This window comes from Myxocyprinus asiaticus, chromosome 36 (assembly GCF_019703515.2).
Source record: "Myxocyprinus asiaticus isolate MX2 ecotype Aquarium Trade chromosome 36, UBuf_Myxa_2, whole genome shotgun sequence".
NCBI lineage: Eukaryota > Metazoa > Chordata > Actinopteri > Cypriniformes > Catostomidae > Myxocyprinus > Myxocyprinus asiaticus.
Window position 1 is genome coordinate 18,680,788 of NC_059379.1, and position 22,369 is coordinate 18,703,156.

General features: G+C 37.5%; 1 protein-coding gene across 5 annotated transcripts in view; it reads right to left on the reverse strand.

Annotated features, from left to right (window-relative positions):
* The window catches only part of LOC127427268 (protein phosphatase 1B-like), a 66,403-nt gene extending 44,924 nt beyond the window's left edge, over positions 1-21,479 (reverse strand). For 3 of the 5 annotated variants that reach the window (XM_051674763.1, XM_051674764.1, XM_051674757.1), the window contains exon 1: positions 21,110-21,479. The gene's annotated coding sequence lies outside the window, so the exon portion shown is untranslated. Of the gene's footprint in view, positions 1-6,662; positions 6,791-9,432; positions 9,542-21,109 lie in introns of those variants that run through there. The other 2 variants (XM_051674762.1, XM_051674758.1) reach the window with 2 other exon arrangements.
* Positions 21,480-22,369: the final 890 nt, after the last annotated feature.

The window sequence follows — 22,369 nt, forward strand, 5'->3', positions numbered from 1 at the left end:
TGGAGACACAACCCATTTTTTTGGGGGGGGGGTTAAGATCCAAGAATTTTCGTTGAAGGTTCAGAGTTTTATGTGTGATGTTTTGGGCACTCAAATTTCATTCCGCCCCAGACTCTGTATTTTGGGCAATGGGGCGGTCATAAATTTGGGGGATAAACACATAAAAAATTGGGTTCTGACCAGTATTTTGATTGGCAGGCAAATTATTTTAAGTGGATGGAAGCCGGATGGAGCGCCCTCATTTCCGGAGTGGTGTGCGGAGATGGGGAGGGTGGCTGCTTTCGAGGAGATGTCAAGCAGAAGGCTGGGGGTTCGGAATTTGTTTGATAGGAAGTGGGGCAATAACTTAGTGTTTTTGGGGGACTCTCGGGGAGGGGGTGTGGAGAGAGCGGTTTCGTTTTAATTATATATGATTATTATATTTTCTTTTTTGTTTTCTTTTTTTTCTGTGTGTATTCTATTTGTGACCACAGGGGTGTTCGTTGGGGGTCAGGGTGGGGGTTAAATGTTAAATGTTGATTCAATGTATATATGTTGTGTTTTTTATTTGTTATATGCCTATGAATCAATAAAAATGTTAATTTAAAAAAAAAGTACTTTAAAGGGATAGTTCACCCAAAAATGAAAATTATCTGATTATGTACTCACCCTCATGATATCCCAGGTGTGTAAGACTTTTATTCTGCAGAACACATTTGAAGGAAAATATCTTAGCTCAGTAGGTCCTTAAAATGCAAGTGGATGGTGATCCGACTTTTAAAGCTCCAAAAATCAGTCAACATACACATCATCCATACGACATCAGCTGTTGAATTAAAGAGGCCCTATTATGCTTTTTGGGATTTTACCTTTCCTTTAGTGAGTAATATAGCTGTTTGTGCATGTAAAAGGTCTGCAAAGTTACAAAGACAACAGACAACACTGCTCAAGAACTACAAGAAATGGCTGGATTGTAGTCCAGCCATTTCTTCCGTATATACGTCACTATGTAACACATTTGCATAATGCCAGGGCTACTTTGGCCCGCCCACCAAACAAATGTAGTTATAGCCGAGGCCAGGATGAGTTGGGTTAATGTTGTCGCCATGTCGAGGAGACGCGGTTTTCTTCACTGTGAAAGCAAAACCTCTTTGTTTGGACTTCCAAAGGCAGATGAATTGAAGAATCAGTGGTTAAAATGTATTTTAAATATTTAGCAGTACAACCACAACCAATGCCGGATTTTTAAGATGGTTACTCCTGAAAGATGGTGCAGTTCCCACTTTGTTGGGACAATCTGGCACTTCAGGATCACAGCCTGTATGCATGTTTGATTATTTGTGGATTTATCTGCTACCGAGAGTTCAAAAGCGGAGTTTTGTGTTGTAGCTACGGCGTACACCCAGTGCACAGCTGTAGGCCTCTGTTAACCTGCTAGCTAATGTTATTGTGTTGAAATAGTTTTGATAATCATCTGCGGGCCCACTTTTACCCACAATTGTATAGAATTATGCAGATTGTTTGTCGTTCTTACTATCATGAAATAGTGATCAAATGTGGAGATGGATTTATTTTTACAAATGGAAATTTTACATCTGCAATCCATGGTAGTGCTCGGCTAGCTTGCTATGAAATGTTATTGTTTTTGTAAGGGTTTACTATTCAGCTGTGGGACGGCTTTTACCTAAAACTGTGTAACAAAATGGTCAATCTCAAGAGTCCTATATAATTATATAATTACAAGCTGTAATGTTATGGCTGCTATTGGTAGTCCACGGCTAACTTGCTCACTAACTCTCTATTACCACCGGTTGTTCTCCGTTCATAGCTTGGGCAAAAAAAGTTCGGCTACACCCATTCCAGTAAAAGATGACTAATTTAGATGCACTATGTGTCTTTTACTTGAAGCTTTGTTAGGTTCATAATAATCAACAATGTCCTTGTAAGAAAGCTACTAAATTAAAACTTACCACTGTGAAACGCCCTGCTCAAGTTGTGCTTGCAAAGGTGGTTAGAGTCGATCAGCTTGTTCTTCCAAACTTTCATTATTGGACTCAAACTGGTACGGCAAAAACCGCTGCCATTGTTACCATAGTTACAATAGTGTTTACAGCTGTTAAGGAAGCCTGAAACTCAGTTAAGGTAAGGGACGTTACATTGCCGATGCATGCTCTATGCGGTTGACCAAATCACAACAGACTAGGACAGCCGACCAATCAGAGCAGACTGGGCTTTTCGGAAAGGGGGGCTTTAAAGAGAAAGGAGCTAATTCAGAGCGTTTAAGCCAGAGGATGAAAATAGGTTTAGCAGAAATGTAGAGTATGAGAAAAATAATCTGTTTTTTGAACATTAAAGCATGTAAACCTATTCTAGTAGACACCCAAAACAAAATTATGAACCTGTAAATGAGCATAATATGGGCTCTTTAATGTCTTCTAAAGCAAAACCATCACTTTTAGTGTGGAAAAAAAACATCAATATTTAAGCACTTTCTAACTATAATCCAAGGCTTCCCGTAAGCTTCATGTGAGGGTGGAGTCCAAGTGGTCTCTCGTGTGACGTATTCACTTTGCCATGTTACGGACATAATCTCACATTCTCTACTTGAATGAGACATCCAGGCTAAGAACACAAATGCACCATTGAGAGTTAAGAAACTGTACAATACAGATCTAAACCAAAACCAACCAAGCTTCTGTGCAGCGTTCCTCCTCACTTGTAAACTGCACTGCTCTTCCGGCTGTGATGCACGTGCCTCAGTTTTCATGTGTTTCAAATGCCAGTGCGATTACGTCACATGCACATACTGCTGCTGAGCGGAAGCGTGATTTAGAGTTTTAAAAAAAAAGTACTTAAATATTTATTTTTTTAAGTACTTAAATATTTATTTTTTTTCGCACCAAAATCAATCGTGTCTCTTTAGAACACATTAATTTCACAACAGATGTCGTATGGATGACGTTTATGCTTACTGTCATTGATTTTTGGAGCTTCAAAAGTCTGATCACCATCCACTTGCATTTTAAGGCCTTACTGAGCGAAGATATTTTTCTAATTTTCTTCAAATGTGTTCTGGTGAAGAAAGAAAGTCATACACACAACTGGGATATCACGAGGGTGAGCAAATGATGAGAGAATTTTCATTTTTGGGTGAACAATCTCTTTAATATTGATCTTTTTTCACACAAAAATTGATCACATCACTTTAGCAGACATTAAATGAACCGCTGGAGTCGTATGGATGACGTTTATGCTGACTATCTGTGATTTTGAGCTTCTAAAGTCGGATCACCATTCACTTGCAATTTAACGCTCTGGGGTCGACGGACGAGCCAGCGCGTCCTGCTGGATTTTTTCCGTATAACAGCGGAAACAATTTAAAATACTCCATTTTTGGGCATACAGATAAGTGTAAGACATCATTAGAAACCATAAAGGGTGTACTTTTTTTGTGTACACTCACAATAACAACAAAACCTTGTGCTTTTGTAAAATAAAGAAAATAAACAGGGTGCGCTTTCAGCCGTCTCTGTCTCCGCGAGCATCTTTCTGAAACACATCACAAAAATGAAGGGAAACTCCGCGAATATTTATCACAAACATGAAACGTCTAAAGAAAGCTTAAAATGTCTACTTTGAAAAAAAAACAATTCAAATTTAAAACAAATATTCTCCTGCAATGTAATCTGTATGAAACAAAGCGATGTACAGTTTCTGCTGGCTTAGCTCATTATCTCTAATGAGATCACACCCACCAGCAGAGCACGCTATTCATACGGTAATGTGCTGAGGTGATCAATGCAAATGGTAAACGCCCCCGACAATGCCTTAAAAAGCATCAAGATCATCAGATTCATTCACTTTCCTGTGCGTTTGGAAGATGCCACGCTACACAGGTGAGGAAGCTCTACAGATGGTCCTGGATAGTGACGAAGAGTTCGCTTTTTCCCTCAGAAGAAGAGTGGGACCCGACGATGAATGATTATATTTTGAAGAGCGTCTTGATCCAGCCGAGGATACAATTCCGGATAAGTCATTTAGTTTTACTTACATTAGTTGACATGCTATTTTATATAAACATGTACATATTTTACTAGTTGGATTATTTCCAGACTTGCCAACCAGTATTCAGAGTATTGACATTTGAAATATGTCCCAATAGGCAAGTTTTAGTTACATTTAAATGTTGTTTCAGCTGAAGCAGGTATTTAAATTGTATACTGTATGATATAAATATGATATGTAATATGATATAAAAATAAATCAGCATATTAGAATGATTTCTGAAGGATCATGTGACACTGAAGACTGCAGTAATGATGCTGAAAATTCAGCTTTGATCACAGGAATAAATTGCATTTGACAATATATTCAAATAGAAAACAGGAATTTTAAATTGTAAAAATATTTCACAATATCACTTGTTTTTGCTGTATTTTGGATCAAATAAATGCAGCCTTGGTGAGCAGAAGAGACTTCTTTTAAAAACATTAAAAAATCTTACAGATCTAAAACTTTTAAATGATAGTGTAGGTCTAAAGTAAAGTCTTTATGTAAAGAAAATGTATAGTCAGATAATACATTCAATCATTAAGTCTCCTCACATTCATTCTCTCTCAGGGTTGGGGTCTTTGTCTCCTCAGGTGTGAATCACATCAATATTCATGATCATCCACGCCTCCTCGCATATGGCCTTTCTAACACTAAAAGTGTCTTACAAAAGTTAAATTACTATATTGTTTTGTATGAATGAGTGATCAGGATGGTTTTCACATCATTTTTGTAGCAAAAACTCTAGGCTACAAGATCCAGTTCTCAAAAGTCTTGTGAACAAATGTTTAGTATGTGATATATGGCCTTATTTCAGTGACTTAAAATGTTGTTTTTTCAAAAACCAAGCATAAACGTTATTTTCTCAAAAATACAAACATGTTTTTACAAACAATACAAACAATTAATATGTTTTTAAGCAACTGAAAAAAGCACAAATGTCAAGGCATGTCAAAACTTCTCCAGGGCCCAAAACACCCTCAGACCCCAGAGGGTTAAGGACCTAGTGCCTTTCTCTGCCTTTAGTGAGCAGAGATGTTTTTCTTCAAATGTGGTGTGTCACAATTTGTGCATGTTGCTGTAACGGGCGCTGTTCTGTGCTTTCACTCTGCGTTGAGTGTGCTCAGATAAGGACACCAGATGCCAGTATACAAACTCAAACTTGGCTCATTTATTGGCTGCTGTGGCCTGTTTAGATGTATCAAAGTATGGGTTTCAATTAATGCCATGTCCCGTGAAATCTTTCCAATCATTCTCAAGTTCAGCGTGGGCTAACAACAAGCACGTTAAACCAAAGCAGAAAGAAGCGGATGTCTACGGCAAGTGCTTCTGGTCATGAATTACAGAGTAAAAATAAAATATTTTACAACACAAATTCTTTTAGGATATCCCACATATTAATGGTAAACTTTACTTTATATTCATATGCTTTTTACATACTGAAGATGAATTTTAATATCTGCTTCTGCTACAGAACTAAGAGTAAAACTGTACATATTAAATGCTGTCTATATGCAAACTGTAACAAAGACATCTATGTTTGTAATCTCTGGGATAGATGGTCCTTTTTTGTTTCAATAATATTCAGTTTAATTGGGCGGTTGGTGTTCCGTGCACTCTGATAACATCATCATATTGCACTTTCACATATTTTGCCATTTTCCTCCATACAGTGCAGCCCACTAGAGCCCTACTGGAGTCGCAGATGCATTTAGGTTTGGCTTATAAGGGGCTGCATATATAAACAGAAAAATAATACTAATGTTACATGCATTATAGATCTGATATGAATAAAGAATAACATAATACAACAATGACTTGACGCAAACACAAGCAGATGGTATGTAAACCGTGGAATAACCATAATAGATTTGCATATCATGTGAAGTTAACATTTATTGCACCAATTAACAATTACAAATAATATATGTCATGAGCAGACAGATAAGACCCATGTTTAAATCAAGCATAGAATAATAAAAAATAAAAAAATCTATTAGAAGGGTTCAAAGGCATTTTTACACTGAATGCTGAACCTGCAAGTTCCCTTTTCATTTTTATTCACGAGAATGTTATCTTTGTGTGCCCGACATGTCTCACTGACCAGAGTTAACTTTAATAAAATTACATTTAGCTTTTAACTGGCTAGTTCCCTTCAGAACAGTCTGAAATCTCTCCCTATTCCCTATATAGTGCACTGTGGCATTCACTGCAAAGAGAGAGATATTTCACTGATTCACATTTATTTAGGTTGTGTTCTATTCATAGTTAAACTATTGTGAAATAAAGCATTTTATGGAGATATAAAGCAATTTAAACATAAAATATTGTAATTGGAGGAAAAAAGCAAGTAACGACAAGCAACTTTGGTCAAATGAATGCAAACAGTTATGAATGACAGAAAGCCGAACTATTAATATTGATTCTTTGTCAGATCAGTGCATCTCAATGCATTGCTGCATTTTTACACTCCTACTTCATAGTGTTTCAGGGCATCCCTTTAGCTTAAGAAAGATGTGTTGCATCACCAAGGCACCAAAACAAAAGAAGAATAACATGCCCTTTATAGAGAGCTATATCTGTCCATCTAGCTTCAGCTGAGTAAACATGAAGTTTGGAGGACAGCAACCTACCCCTCTTCTCTATCACTCTCACCATATGTGGCCTATGTTCTTTTGGAGGCATGATGAAAGATGCGCCATTGGGTTCCTCTCCCCATGCACACAAGTTAATGCGCAGAAGAGCTCTCACTTCTACTGTAGGCATTATCCACCCCCTCACAGACATACAGTACCTCCCACACTGTAATATCCACAGTTGGAACCGCAAACTCTCAACATCGTTCTCATCTAAACTGCTGTCACTGGCCAGTCATTCTTCTAAAAACCACAGGGTGAAACCTGAGGCACAGGCCACTGCTGCAAAAACACAGCCAAAATACATTGTGTCTGTTTAAGAAGGAAGTGGATTTTGGCAGGCTTACACAACTACTGAGGGTGTGAGCTGACTATCAGCATGCAGTAAATGAGGTCTGTAAAGGCCTTCAAAACTAAAGATATTTAGCTAAATTCTCTGTTTTTACCAAAAAGTTATATGGAGGGCCACAAACATGCAATACTGTGTCCTGCGGATGCAGCAGAGCAACACTTATTCTAGTACATGATGTTGAATTCATTTGAACCAATGCTCGATGCAAACTGTACACCAGCGATTTAGAAACATTTTCAAGTGACACATGACAAAACCTCTCTTTGCAATGATTTTTTTCATTGACCTCAGTAAGCTTAGTCAGGTAAATGTCATCTGGCTGACATTAAACCACCAATGTTTGGGTAAATCTTAAATCTTTAATACCATAATAAATCTCACAAACTTTGTCATTTTCAGCATTCATTTCTTATTTGAAAGTACTAATAAGAAATGTGTTAAATAAAAGCCTAACGGTTGTATAAGACAATTCTAATAGTCAATGTAATAATAATAATAAAGATCTGGCTTCTTTTCCACTGAGGATTCACAATTAAAATAATGTTAATTTTGCTGCTGCTGCATTATCTTGTAGGCAGTGATGAGTTTTTCATCACTGGCTTCAAATTCTAAGTGTAATAGTTCTTGTGTTTTCTCTATTTTATAATAAACCGTGTAGTTTATGAAGATTTTTGCATTTATTTATATATGAGTACTTTCAATCAGTTCCACACAGTGAGAAATAGACAGTCTAAACCAGACATTGGAAAACTACAGCAAGCAGGACAGATTCGACCCTCCAAATTGTTTAATCCACAGCACATTTATCCTGAAAACGTTTTTTTTTCCATTTGACATTTCAATTATCTTGCAATGGGACCCAAAGTGCCTCCAAGAACTTGTAACATACTTACAGTTGCCTGATAACAAGAGATGCAAACTGCCCAATCAGAGCATTCTACTTGCACAAACTGGAAACATTCACTTAATTTACCCAATCTGGCAACCACGCATTCAAGCGTGCTCTCCCCTTCGAAAAAGCTTAGCGATTTCTTGTACGATATTCTGCTAGGAAAAGTGTGACGCATCCACTCTGGTCTATTCATGAAGCTGCTTGTGCAGTTTGGTGCTAAGACTGCAAGCAAACTTCTCAGTGATGAACGGTAAAAAATCCAAACAAAGATCTCTGAATCACTGGCACACAGATGGGTAATCACTGACCTGCAAGCAAAAGCAAGCGAAAGAGGAATATGTATTTTTTGTGTTATTAAGAAATGTAGTTACCGTCAGCAGCAAGGAGTACTTCTTTGAATTATAACAACGATAAAAAACGCAAAATTATCAGACATCAAGCGTTCAGGTAACACAACGAAACAAGTGCTCTACTTATGATATGGTATTTCCGAAGGTCCGAGATAAAATAGAGAAACAACTAGAGAGAAAACGAGAATGAAGATACAGCACGAAATGATGCGTGTCGCCTTCAATCGGACAACTGACCAAATCATAAACAAATTGAAAAACACTTAAGGGAGTACAGGGACCATAAGGAGGACATAAGCCAAAGCGACAGTGGTAGGAGCAACAATGTTTTGGACTCAGACAACGACCAGCTTGCTAACTAACCGGAACAAACTAGAATTCAGCCAGTAACCCTCGTGATAAACAGTAAATCGCCGGTGGCCTCTGCAGCTGATCTAAATAAGTTTGCACACTTTGTTAGCTTTTCTTACACTGTTGTCATCTTATTTTGTACATTGTATTGTTCTGTAAGGGAATTTTTGACCAGCTACTCACCAAGTTTGGAAGATCGCGGCTATCTGTTAAATAAAACAGTGGGATTCTCAATCAATAATATTATATGCTATGGCAAAAATCCAAAAACAACCATCTGCTATACCAATGATAATAATGATTCCACTGTAACATTTTACAGAACTTAACAAGTTAAGCCATAGTTCATACAATATAATGTAATTACATTACTTGTCGTCTTTAGCATAGATGTCGTCTCTGACAATAACGATGGATTGCATTAATCCATATGTTTAAATATGTCCTCAAAAACAAGAGTAAAAGCTGTATACAAACACACTGTGGCAAAGCATGTTTGTTTATGTTTGAGGTAGTTACATGAAACTACCACGTAGACAGTAACCCGTTACGTCATCGTTTGGCTCTCAGGTCAGTGGAAAAGTGCGGCCGGTTTACGATAGGCTCCAGATTGCCCTGTCTGTGAACCAGCGGAGCACAGGCTCGGCAGGAGAACCATCGCAATTTCAGTGGAAAAGGGCTATGAGATGACCATTCATAAGGAAAGTGACCCAAAGCGGGTGCAGAGGAAGTATAAAAAAAATGGTGCTTCAACATACAAACTGATTTTGAGTTGAGGCCCATAAGTGCTTTATATTCCAAACTCAATAAAAAAATCTGCACCTTGTGAATCTTTCAGACATGCTTGCAGTAGAAACTTGTCTCCTTTTCGCCACAATGCTGATGCTCAGTCACGCAAAGGAGAAGTTGCTTTATCAACAAAACGGCAGCGCTAGGAAGAAAAAGACAAAACAAGAAGAAAAGGCAGACAACTTTGTGTTGTAAGAAAGAGAAGCTTTGTATTTGAACATGACAGACAAGTCTGTTTGAGATACTCAAAGGAGTTATCAAGATTCTATATACTGTATATCCACCCCAACACTAACACAGCCAAAAACAGTTTACCTTCTGTTAGAGCACAGCTATGACCTGGCACTTGTTCTAAGTTGTGACAAAAGTGCAGAGGCAAAAGTTTTTAATCTCTACCAATGAAGACAAAGGGCTGAATCAGGCAGCATTGTTGTTTAAGGACGGATGGCACAAAAAAACATCTGTTTTGAGTGTTATGGCATATAAACTGGGGAATCGTACTGATGGCTGCATGTGGGAGCGGAGCATCAGAGTGTTAATTGAGTCAGTAAGTTAACATGCATAATTATGATCGAGCTAGCAGATTTTTGAGTTTTTATCTTTGAGATTTTTCATCATTTGGACAATTTTCTAAATTTGCTCTGAAATGGCTAAAAATGGTGATTCTGTTTTTCAGTCAGAATTTTCTTCTTCTCCTGTGGCTTAACTGGAAGCACGTCGAGTCAGCCGCATGGAAGACCCCGGTTCTCGTCCTGCGTTGAAACCAGAAAGTAATCGCATACACAAATAGTGACTAGCGTGATTCAGAGGTTCCGTTTCCCCTCTAACAATATTTTTTTACTCCACTGCGGTAAAGTTAATCAAATATATATTCCTCTTCACTGTAATAAATCTTTTACAGCTACAAACCTCTGCAGATGTTTCACACAGAAACTGGAGCTCACATGTGCCTTAATGTTCAAAAACATTTCCCGCTTGGGCCACTGGGAGGCAGTGCTTAGAATTTCGGTAGGCACAGACCGAGTTTAGTCAGTGTTTTTCCTGCATTGAAAATTTCCACCCAAGTGAAATTTTGGGCTGCTGAAACAAAACATTCAGTGCTTTATACATAGTAAATATACTTCTCTGAGACACGCGTTTGTGCAGCCACGCCACCCATCGTGAGACGTGCAAGCCATCACAGAACCACTAGTGCAAGTGATCTTCTCTACTGGATTATTTTGACATGTGCCAAAATAAAGGTTTCAAATACACGCCTTCACCCTTACAAAAATGTATCACAATTTAACAGCAGTTACAGTAACTCATTTTTAACAAAAATGCTGCAGTTTAATTTTAAATATGCTAATCTATTAGGTGGATTTAACTTTTTTATAACTGTGGCAGTTGTAGTTAATGTTTCTAAATGTGTTTAGGCTATTTTTCATAAATAATTTCAAGCAAAATAAATATTTTCATAAATATTTTTTTATAAATTCAGCAATTAATAATATTCTGACTGTTCCCATGAAAAGACTCATGGGAACTGCTACTCCATAACAGATATTGTTTTCCTTTCGTCTCTGAATAATTTCAGTAATCTTTAGGAAGATCTGAAGGCAAACAAGGCCAGTTTGTTTCTGAATATGAAACATCATTTGAACAGAACATATAAGACAGGAGGAAAACTTTGACCATAGTTTGTTGATACTGTAAGTCTTGGAGGTCCAGACTTTAAACCCCTTTATGCACTTGCCCTAATATTTAGTTAAGGCCATGAATGATTCCTAATTTCTGTTAAGTCAATGTAGCTAGTCTTTCTAAAAATCAATTATAGAAATATGCTTTGATACCATTTTTTCTCTCCCAATCAGATTTAGATACTTGAACTCTCAGTATCGACCGATACCAGTGTTGTTTTTTTCTTAATCAGTTTAGAATATCTATACCTCACTGTGTGGACCTAACTTCACATTATTTCATTATAAAATACTGTAGATAAAACAAAACAATTACATCAAAAATGTGTAGTCTATTGAGATTTTTTTTTTTTTTAAATAGTCTACTGGATAATGCAGGAACAAAATGAACAGTAATTCCAGCGAAAGTCTTCAGCAGAAAAGCCAATTCTCTTTACACATTTTTTTTTTTTTTTTTTTTTTTTTTAAACTGTATCTGGACTTTTTTGTTAACTTTAGTTGAAATAGGATATCAGCGAAACGAACTATCGAGCATCTTCATCTGAAGTGTAGTTTGTATGGGGCACACATATTGTGTGTGTGAGATAACAGAGCATCACTCATTTACTGAAGCGCGCTGCGCATGCAGACTATTTATTTATTAAACGCAGACTTTTAAGATTCACAAAGCTATTTTATGTCCTCAAGAGACTTTAAATAAAATGCATGAGCCATAAGGACTACTTTAATGGTGCTTTTATGCCATTTTTGTAGCTTGACGATAATGACCATGCACACAATATTGGATTTGGATAGGGTAATGTCAGTATTGGAGGGACTGTGCATCCCTTGAAATAATGTGTTAATTAGGGATGGACATTGTACATGGCTACGGTGTATGTAAACTTCTGCCTTCAACTGTATATACACATTCCAGACATAAAGATAAAGAGACAAATACAGTTATATGTATCCGAGAACACAATCCCAAATTTTAAGGCAAAGGTACAACCAATGAATAGTCAGATTTACTAGCAACACAATAATGGTGTCATTGCAAATCTAAGCTTGAGCAAAGCCTGCATGTTTTGTTAGGCCAGGGCTAACTAAAGCTCCTCTTTACTTTACACTTTCTGCACAAACATGAGCACACACACACACCCTCTCACACACCCAGACAAAACTCACTCAGGGAAGAGGTGAGAAGTAAAGAGTTAATCCTGAGTCATTCTCAACACCACCCTGCCAAACCCATAAAACATACAAACACTCTTACCTCATAGGAAACATCTTACACCAATCAGCCACAACATTAGAACAACCTGCCTAATATCATGTAGGTCCCCCTTGTGCCACCAAAACAACTCCCAAAAGTTGATCGTAGACACCACTGGCATCAATGGTTTCTACGATCTACTTAGGTTTACGATGCTTTTGGAAAACGCAGTCCTGATCCATCGAGGCATGGACTGCACAAGACCTCTGAATGTGTCCTGTGGTATCTGGCACCAAGACGTTAGCAGCAGATCCTTAAGTCCTGTAAGTTGCGAGGTGGGGCCTCCATGGAACAGACTTGTTGGTCCAGCACATCCCATAGATGCTCAATTGGATCGAGATCTGGGGAATTTGGAGGCCAAGTCAACATCTTGAACCTTGTCATGTTCCTCAATCTATTCCTGAACAATTTTTGTGGCAGGGTGCATTATCCTGCTGAAAGAGGCCACTGCCATCAGGGAATACCGTTGCCATGAAGGGGTGTACGTAGTCTGCAATAATCTTTAGGTAGGTGCAGAGCATGCGAGCGGAGCGGTGATAATTCCACCGGAGCGTTGAGTGCCTTTTTAAAGATTCCGCTCCACTTTCTCAGGCCGCTCGCTCAACCCAGAATGCACTTCGTGATATGCTAGTTTGGGAATCTGCTAAATAAGCAATATTTTAACATTGTTTTAGTGAAGTTGCAAACCTTATAACCTCAATAAATGCAAAGTATTAATCAAAGCTAAGAACGAGGAAATCAAAAGGGAGTGTGGAGAGACCGTGAGAATTATTAAATATTCCTTTTGGAATTGTATGCGTCACATTGCCAGAGAGCACGAGGATGTGCTACGCGATGTAGTGCAGCAAAAGGTGAGCTAGTAGGCTACACTACTATTCGATAATAAATTAATAGATAAGTATTTCATGTTAGTGCAGCTGCCAGCTAGATGAAAGCCCGGTTCTGCGGGGTTGCGAACGTTAGAGCACCCTCAATTGAATATGTAAGCTTGATAATACTGTATATTGGCAAAGCATTTTGCCTTGAATCCCGGCTTACACACACACAAAACCAATAAACATGTATGATCTTGCAGATCAGTGTGTCCTAGTTTGCAGGCAGAGCATTCTGCTTTCATGCTTCTATTGTACAACTGATCATTTGATTAGTAAAGATTTCCGCTCTCACATAGAGAATTTCATAGCGGAATTATCTCACTTAAATCGACCAGCTTTTGATTTCTGCTTCGGGATAAAGTGGCTCATAACTGCTGGTCAGTTTCCAAAAGCCAAATATACACCTTAACGAGAAGTGAAAATGAATGATTCTAGATTAGTGGTTGCAGATAACATCTTCCGACATCGCTTGCTGCATTCATGCGCAGAGAAAAAAAAGCTATAAATGATTGTACATTAGAGAAAAAAAAAACTTCTTAAACGAAGGCAGTGTAATTTGTGAATTAAAATTTTTATTTGTTTTAGGATCATTAAACATGATTTAATCTAATATTCACTACCAGTCAAAACTTTTGAAACACTTGACTGAAATGTTTCTCATGATCTTAAAAATCTTTTGATCTGAAGGCGTATGCTTAAATGTTTGAAATTAGTTTTGTAGGCAAAAATATAATTGTGCCACCATATTAATTTATTTCATTACAAAACTAAAATTTAATAAAAAAATTTTTTTTTAAATTGATGACTTGGACCAAATAATAAAGAAAAGCAGCCAATAACTGCCCAACATAGATGGGAACTCATTCAATACTGTTTAAAAAGCATCCCAGTGGTGATACCTCAAGAAGTTTGTTGAGAAAATGTCAAGAGTACATGTCTGCAAATTCTAGGCAAAGGGTGACTACTACTTTGAAGATGCTAAAATCTAACACAGTTTTGATTTATTTTGGATTTTGTTTAGTCACAACATAATTCCCATAGTTCCATTTATGTTATTCCACAGTTTTGATGACTTTACTATTATTCTAAAATGTGGGGGGAAAAAAAAAATTACAATAAAGAATGAGTGTTTCAAAACATTTGAACAGTAGTGTATGTATGTATATATATATATATATATATATATATATATGACAAAATCTCACTTTATGCAGGACAAATATTTTTTATTTGTTAAATCCATGGTTAAACCTTGCTGTACATATAAAGAGTGCATGCACAAGACATGATCATTTCACACATAAAGTCCAGATTCACTTTATAATGCTTTAAAAATATCAAGGAAAAACAAAGGGTGCACATGGTATCTACTAATATATTAATTATTATATAAATAACCACAGTCCTTTAGATTGCATATGATTCGTACATATAAAATTGTAGGGAATATTAATAAAGCAACAACATTGAAAAAGAGAAAAACCTTAACTGTTGTTTTCTGGATAACTTAATACACCCTTTAAAACTGAACACAAAATTAGGATGAGAAATTGCTCATTTTAATTTACAGACCCAAAGTCTGATAGCAATAAATCAGAAACCTATTAAACATATCAAATCTACAGTATAATCATTCTGTGGAGACAACTGAAAATCAATTATGAATTTCACTTTTACCTGCAATATTTTTCCTGGTATAAGTCCATGTTTTCATTATTGCCATAAAGGACCCGAACAAACTTTAAAGTTGAAAAGATTGTGTTTTTCTGGGTTGTATCACTCAGGTCCAGTTTAAAATGAAAAGCGCAAATTTGCACGTATGCGAGTTCCCGTGCCAACGCACATATGTTTTATCACTTGTAGAGGCGTGTTTGATGACTTGTTTAAAGTAAATAAAGGTAATTTTGAACTCAGTTTAAGGCATTATTTGAAGATGTTCAATGACATATGTGCTAACAGAGAAATATTTGACTGATTACAAATGATAAGGAAGGTCTGGTTGACCCGATTATCTAACAGCAGTTGTAAACCAATCCAAAATAAACAGCAAGATTTTATTTACAAAAACACAACAATACAATCACATAATTTCAGATGTGTACGTTACTAATCATTTGATAATTTAATAAATGTCGGCCTATTGTCTATATTTCACCCAGAGGGGCACCTCAGCCCAAGTGGGCAAAGGGGCGTGTTTGGAACCAAGTATACTACAGAGTAATTTAATGTCGGAGCGGGATTTGAGCGAATGCTTTTTTACCGGTGAGCGTGAACTGTACTTGAGCGGAGCATCCGCTTGGGCCGTGAGCGGCTGAGCAGAGTGCACGTGCATGGAACGGGTTATTGAGTGGAGTGTCACACCGCTCCGCTCACATGCTCTGGGTAGGTAGTACGTGTCAAAGTAACATCCACATGAATGCCAGAACCCAAGATTTCCCAGCAGAACATTGCCCAGAGCATCACACTGCCTCCGCCGGCCTGCCTTCTTCCCATAGTGCATCCTGCAGCAATCTCTTCCCCAGGTAAATGATGCACACGCACCCGGCCATCCACATGATTTAAAAGAAAACGTGATTCATCAGACCAGGCCACCTTCTTCCATTGCTCCATGGTCCAGTTCTGACACTCATGTGCCCATTGTAGGCGCTTTCGGCGGTGGACAGGGGTCAGCATGGGCACTCTGACACGGCAAGCTGCGATGCACTGTGTGTTCTGACAACTTTCTATCATAGCCATAATTTTTCAGCAATTTGTGCTACAGTAGCTCTTCTGTAGGATCGGACCAGATGGGCTAGCCTTCACTCTCCACGCGCATCAATGAACCTTGGGCACCCATGACCCTGTCGCCAGTTCACCGGTTGTCCTTTCTTGGACCACTTTTGGTAGGTACTAACCACTGCATACCGGGAACACCCCACAACACCTGCCGTTTTAGAGATGCTCTGACCCAGTCATCTAGCCATCACAATTTGGCCCGTCAAAATCGCTCAGATCCTTACGCCTACCCATTTTTCATGCTTCCAACACATGAAATTCAAGAACTGACTGTTCACTGGCTGCCTAATATATCCCACCCCTTGACAGGTGCCATTGTAATGAGATAATCAATGTTATTCACTTCACCTGTCAGTGGTTTTAATGTTGTGGCTGATCAGTGTATATGTATTCACACACTGCAGCCTATGTTGTGGTGCTTGCACACCACTTGTCCGATCTCCACCTATTTGGGCCTCTTGACATTAAATCGCATTCTACAGTTTCTGTGACATCAGTGGTGTCAAGCTGACAGCATGGAGAAGGTGATCCACATGACCTGATTTTGAACCATATGCATATTGAGAGCATGCAGAGGAAATCAGGAGTGCTACCTGTGCCTTTATGATGCAGATTATGATCGTTTTTAATAATTATTTATTAGGAGATTTATCAACACAAACAAATTTTAGCCACCATTCTTTCACCGCTTTTGTCTTCTACTATGTTTATTGTTATATCACACCAGCCCATTTGAATCAATGTGATTTGCTTATTAAATACAAAGATGATTTAATCCAATCAGGTACCAAATGCATGCACACAGCAGACACATACAATATCTGTAAGTGATAACACAGGGGTTTACTACTTCCTCAAGCAACCACCATTAAATACAGAGTATTTTCCCACAACACTAGCCATTTCATTGTAATCAAGAGATTTGTATGGCAGTCTTGTGCTTCGTTTCCTGCCAATAGTTCTGTGCCCGTCACAGATCTGGGCAGACTTTGAGGAAGCCAGTGAACAAACAAAGAGGTCCCCTCATCTGCTCTTTTTTTATGCTGTCAGTCCTCCGTCCTTCCCACTTGTTTAGAGTGCTACACTTTCAGCAGAATCCATCCTTTAGCAATCAGCATCAGCTGTCCAACTGCTTGCTCAGCACTATCTGATCTACAGCCTGGGTCAAAGTTTCACATAGTATTCAGTCGTGATAAAAGACGAAGTAGGTTTCACTTGTTAACTGCTGTCATCATTCTATAGTCGTACCGATTTGGATAACAAGTGATGATCAAAGTCATTTATCTAGAGCTATAATCAGACCTTTAATCTCTTTGCAGATGAACTCTGTGTCAAAGTTTGAGTTCACCTATTTGCAGGGTCCCAGACAAGATATCAAACAGTATTTGCCAGAAGCAATAAAACAACCTTCTTAACAAGACATAAATCTACAGCAGGGATGTTAATGATTAATCGATAATCGATTCATTTTTGTTTATAATTTGATCTATAATTTATTTCAGAACAAATGCATTCAGTAATCATGCCAGCAGACACATTCAGCTGACATTTCACCATCACCAGAGAAGCAGTATGTTTTGTACAGCATTATGATTTGACTTAATTTCAAATAAATAAAAAAAGTCTAAATGTCAGAAATATCCCACAATCCACAACGCTGTTTTAATGAACACAAAGTACAGTTGAAATCATAAGTTTACATACACTTAGGTTGAAGTCATTAAAACTAATTTTAACCACTCCACAGATTTAATATTAGCAAACTATAGTTTTGGCAAGTCGTTTAGGACATCTACTTTGTGCATGACACAAGACATTTTTCCAACAATTGTTTACAGACAGACTGTTTCACTTTTAATTGACTACATCACAATTCCAGTGGGTCAGAAGTTTACATACACTAAGTTAACAGTGCCTTTAAGCAGCTTGGAAAAATCCAGAAAATTATGTCAGGCCTTTAGACAATTAGCTTCTGATTAGAGGTGTACCTGGGGATGTATTTTAAGGCCTACCATCAAACTCAGTGCCTCTTAGCTTGACATCATGGGAAAATCAAAAGAAATCAGTCAAGACCTCAGACCTCCACAAGTCTGGTTCATCCTTGGGAGCAATTTCCAAATGCCTGAAGGTACCACGTTTATCTGTACAAACAATAGTACACAAGTATAAACACCATGGGACCACGGAGCCATCATATCGCTCAAAAAGGAGAAGCATTCTGTCTCCTAGAGATGAACATAGTTTTGTGCAAAAAATGCAAATCAATCCCAGAACAGCAAAAGACCTTGTGAAGATGCTGGAGGAAACAGGTAGACAAGTATCTATATCCACAGTAAAACGAGTCATATCAACATAACCTAAAAGGGTGTTCAGCAAGGAAGAAGCCACTGCTCCAAAACCGCCATAAAAAAGCCAGACTACAGTTTGCAAGTGCACATGGGGACAAAGATCTTACTTTTTGGAGAAATGTCCTCTGGTCTAATGAAACAAAAATGTAACTGTTTGGCCATAATGACCATCGTTATGTTCGGAGGAAAAAGGGTGAGGCTTGCAAGCCAAAGAACACCATCCCAACCGTGAAGCATGGGGGTGGCAACATCATGATGTGGGGGTGCTTTGCTGCAGGAGGGACTGGTGCACTTCACAAAATAAATGGCGTCATGAGGAAGGAAAATTATGTGGATATATTGAAGCAACATCTCAAGACATCAGCCAGGAAGTTAGAGCTCGGTCGCAAATGGGTCTTCCAAATGGACAATGACCCCAAGCATACCTCCAAAGTTGTGGCAAAATGGCTTGAGGACAACAAAGTGGACATCACAAAGCCCTGACCTCAATCCGATAGAAAATTTGTGGGCAGAACTGAAAAAATGTGTGTGAGCAAGGAGGCCTACAAACCTGACTCAGTTACATCAGTTCTGTCTGGAGGAATGGGCCACAATTCCAGCAACTTACTGTTTGAAGCTTGTGGAAGGCTACCCAAAATGTTTGACCCAAGTTAAACAATATAAAGGCAATTCTACCAAATACTAACAAAGTGTATGTAAACTTCTGACCCACTGGGAATGTGATGAAAGAAATAAAAGATGAAATAAATAATTCTCTCTACTATTATTCTGACATTTCTTTAAATTATAAGTAGTTAAATAATAAAGCAGTGATCCTAACTGACCTAAGACAGGGAATGTTTTCTACAATTAAATGTCAGGAATTGTGAAAAACTGAGTTTAAATGTATTTGTCTAAGGTGTATGTAAACTTCTAACTTCTAACTGTATCTTCTGCACAATTTATTATTAAAGAGCACCTATTATGGTTTTTCAAATATTACCTTTCATGTAGTGTGTTATATAGCTGTTTGTGAATGTAAAAAGTCTGCAAAGTTTCAAAAATCAAAGTGCACGACAAATGGAGTTTTTGACTCCCAAAAGAAAGACCTTAAACGAGTCGTTAGCAATTCCAGACTTACTTCCTGTACTAACCTACATAATTTGGTAACAAAAAAACACGCCTCTGGTCTTCATTGGCTGCTGGTGAACCGCTTTGACCCACCCTCAAACACTAGACTACACAGCGGTAGACCAATCACAACAGACTGGGACATCTGGCCAATCAGAGCAGAGTAGGCTCTCTGAAAGGAGGAGTTTAGAATGAATCCTTTAGAATGGATGATTGAACCAGTTGTTTGAGACACTGAGAAAAAAAAAAAGGTAATGCTGCAATTTAAATTATTAGCAAATTAAAGTGTTTTTTGACCTTGGATGCATGTAAATCTTTTGTATGAGACCTTTAAAATAAAATTAGGCACGTTTCAAAACCATAATAGGTGCACTTTAACAGTAATTCATTAACAATAATTATACAATTCACAAATGTGTACTAAACATAGCCTAAATGTATTAAAATACACTGAACCAAGAATATTTTAAGATGAAAATGCCAATACGTACATTTCTTAAGTGTATTAATTTAAATAATATTTAAACAGTAGGCTAAATATATATTTTTTTTTTTGGAGTAATTCATGTGCGTTTTGCTGTTTTGCTGCAATTATGGAAATGTATGAAAATTTGCATCCCTAAACAGCAGCAATGTGCAAAATAACATTTTGAAAGCATGAATCCACAATGCTTAGATCTGAGTAAGGTTTGCTGTATATCACTCAAAAATAAAAAATTAAATAAAAAAAAAAATAAGAAATTATGAAAAATTAGGCCTATTGTGCTGCTTATTAAATCTGAATAATTTCTAAACAGAAATGACATACTTTCACAAACTATGAAAAGATAGAGAAATTATCTTAGGCCACAAAAATGAGTAACTCATCAATAATTAAGTCTGCAAAGTAGTTTTGCCTCATGCAGTCCTTTGCTAAAAAATACACACAAAAAAAATCTCCTCGAGGCAAGTATTCTTAGCCATCCTAAAAGTCTACAAAACTGTAATCACCAACCCTTTTTTACTAGTCAGCTATGAGCAAAACCTTACCAACAGTGTCTTAAGTAAAGTCTTAAATTGTTTAGCTGAGAAAAAAACAAAACTGACTACGCAAATAAAACAAATCATTAACAGTTTTCAGTTAGATCAAGCTTGATGACAACATTTCAGCATAAATCTATGCTATACGTCCAGCAAAACAAAAGTAACCGACTGTAAATGTGAGCCAACACACTGTGTAAAATGGACAAATAGAAAGAGCGTCAACTGTGAGTGGAAAGGTTACACATACTTCACTTTAAGACACAAATAGAGGAGAGGTAACAGTAGCCAATGTGATTACATAATGCAATGAATTCTTACTAACACTGAGCACGAGCCGATGGGATTATTTCTGACGTGCGCTTGTTTGTCTATCGCTCGAGCTGCTGCTGGACAAACATAAGCCATAAAACTGTGAATCCACACACAGTCACAACAACATAACATTTCTTTGTTGTCCCCCAAACGCAAATTGGGCGGTAATGTGAGACTAATATTATTATATTTATAGCCGTTCTTGTGTCAGCTCGCTTGTTACACAACCAGCTCCGAAATACTTAGCAATGAAATCACGCGCAGATTCGCGCTGGTTAGCTTAGCATGAGTTCCAGTCGAACAAACCCGAGGCCCACACGTCCCCATACTTACATTTCCAGATATACTGCGAGTGTCTGCGTTCGTTCCCACTTCGGTCTCTAGGCTGTGGTGATTTCTCTGAGTCTATATGTTTTTCCTCTAAAAACAATCAGGGTGACTTCACATGAGAAGCGATCATTCCGTTTACGGCGATTCTCTGCTTTGATCGCGTGAATTTTTGCGCATGTTTGATGCCAACGCAGATGTCCCTGAACAAACCTGTCGACTTAATGACTGAATCTTTCCAAGCTCCGTATCAATATTGGATCATGTTAAAGGATAAATAACTACACATATCCGAATAATGAGCTTCTATGGGGAGGCCAAGATATCCTTCGGTTCAGAGTCTTGTGCGTCTTGATGAAGGGGAGGGATAGTTTGTTCAAGTGGCTCGATGGTTGGCCAAAACTCCGCAAAGCGTGTTTGCTAACTGGATTATTTTGCTGACAGTTTAGACGACAGAGGGTCAATCCCACGATTTGATTGGTGTTCGTGTTGTCATTTACCGTCATGACGCTTGAGGACAATTTTTATTTTATTTTTTATTTTTTTATTTGCAAGACATAACCAAAATTAAATATTTACATCTTGAGGAGAAACATACGTTACGCACAAAACGTATCGCTTATGCTGAATATCTCCATACATCTCCAGGGTGACACGGAGGTCACTGTTTGGTTTGCTTTTTATTGGTTTCTATTTTGGGTAGAGAAAAACTCACAGGATACATATTTTATTGGTCTCTTGACCGTTGTAGACTAACAAGGTTTGTAGTACAAAATAGTATAATTTATTATATAATATTTATTATATTATTATTTCATATAATAATGTAAAACAATACAAATAATTATAGTCACTCCTCAAAAATGCTATTATCTATTTATTTTTGGTCTTTAAAAGGAAATTGTCAAGGGACAAAAATGAATTATTTGTTGTGATATAGGTGTTGTAGCCAGTGCTGGGTAAGTTACTCAAAAAAGTAATCCACTACAACTGACTAATTACTTCTCTAAAATTGTAATCATATTATGTTACTGATTACTAAATTTAAAAAGTAATCACATTACTAATTGCTTTACTTATAAAGCTGAAGTGTGTAACTTTTTCAGTGTTTAAAACACTGATTTAGAATATTTATCAGTGGTTTAAAAGCTTTGTTTACAAAGGGTTTGTTTTGGCAGGAAGCGGGCAAACTGTTGTGTTCGATTTGACAGATTTGACAGCTAGCGCTAGCTAGATAATAACTTTGTGTCATATTTTCGTTTAATT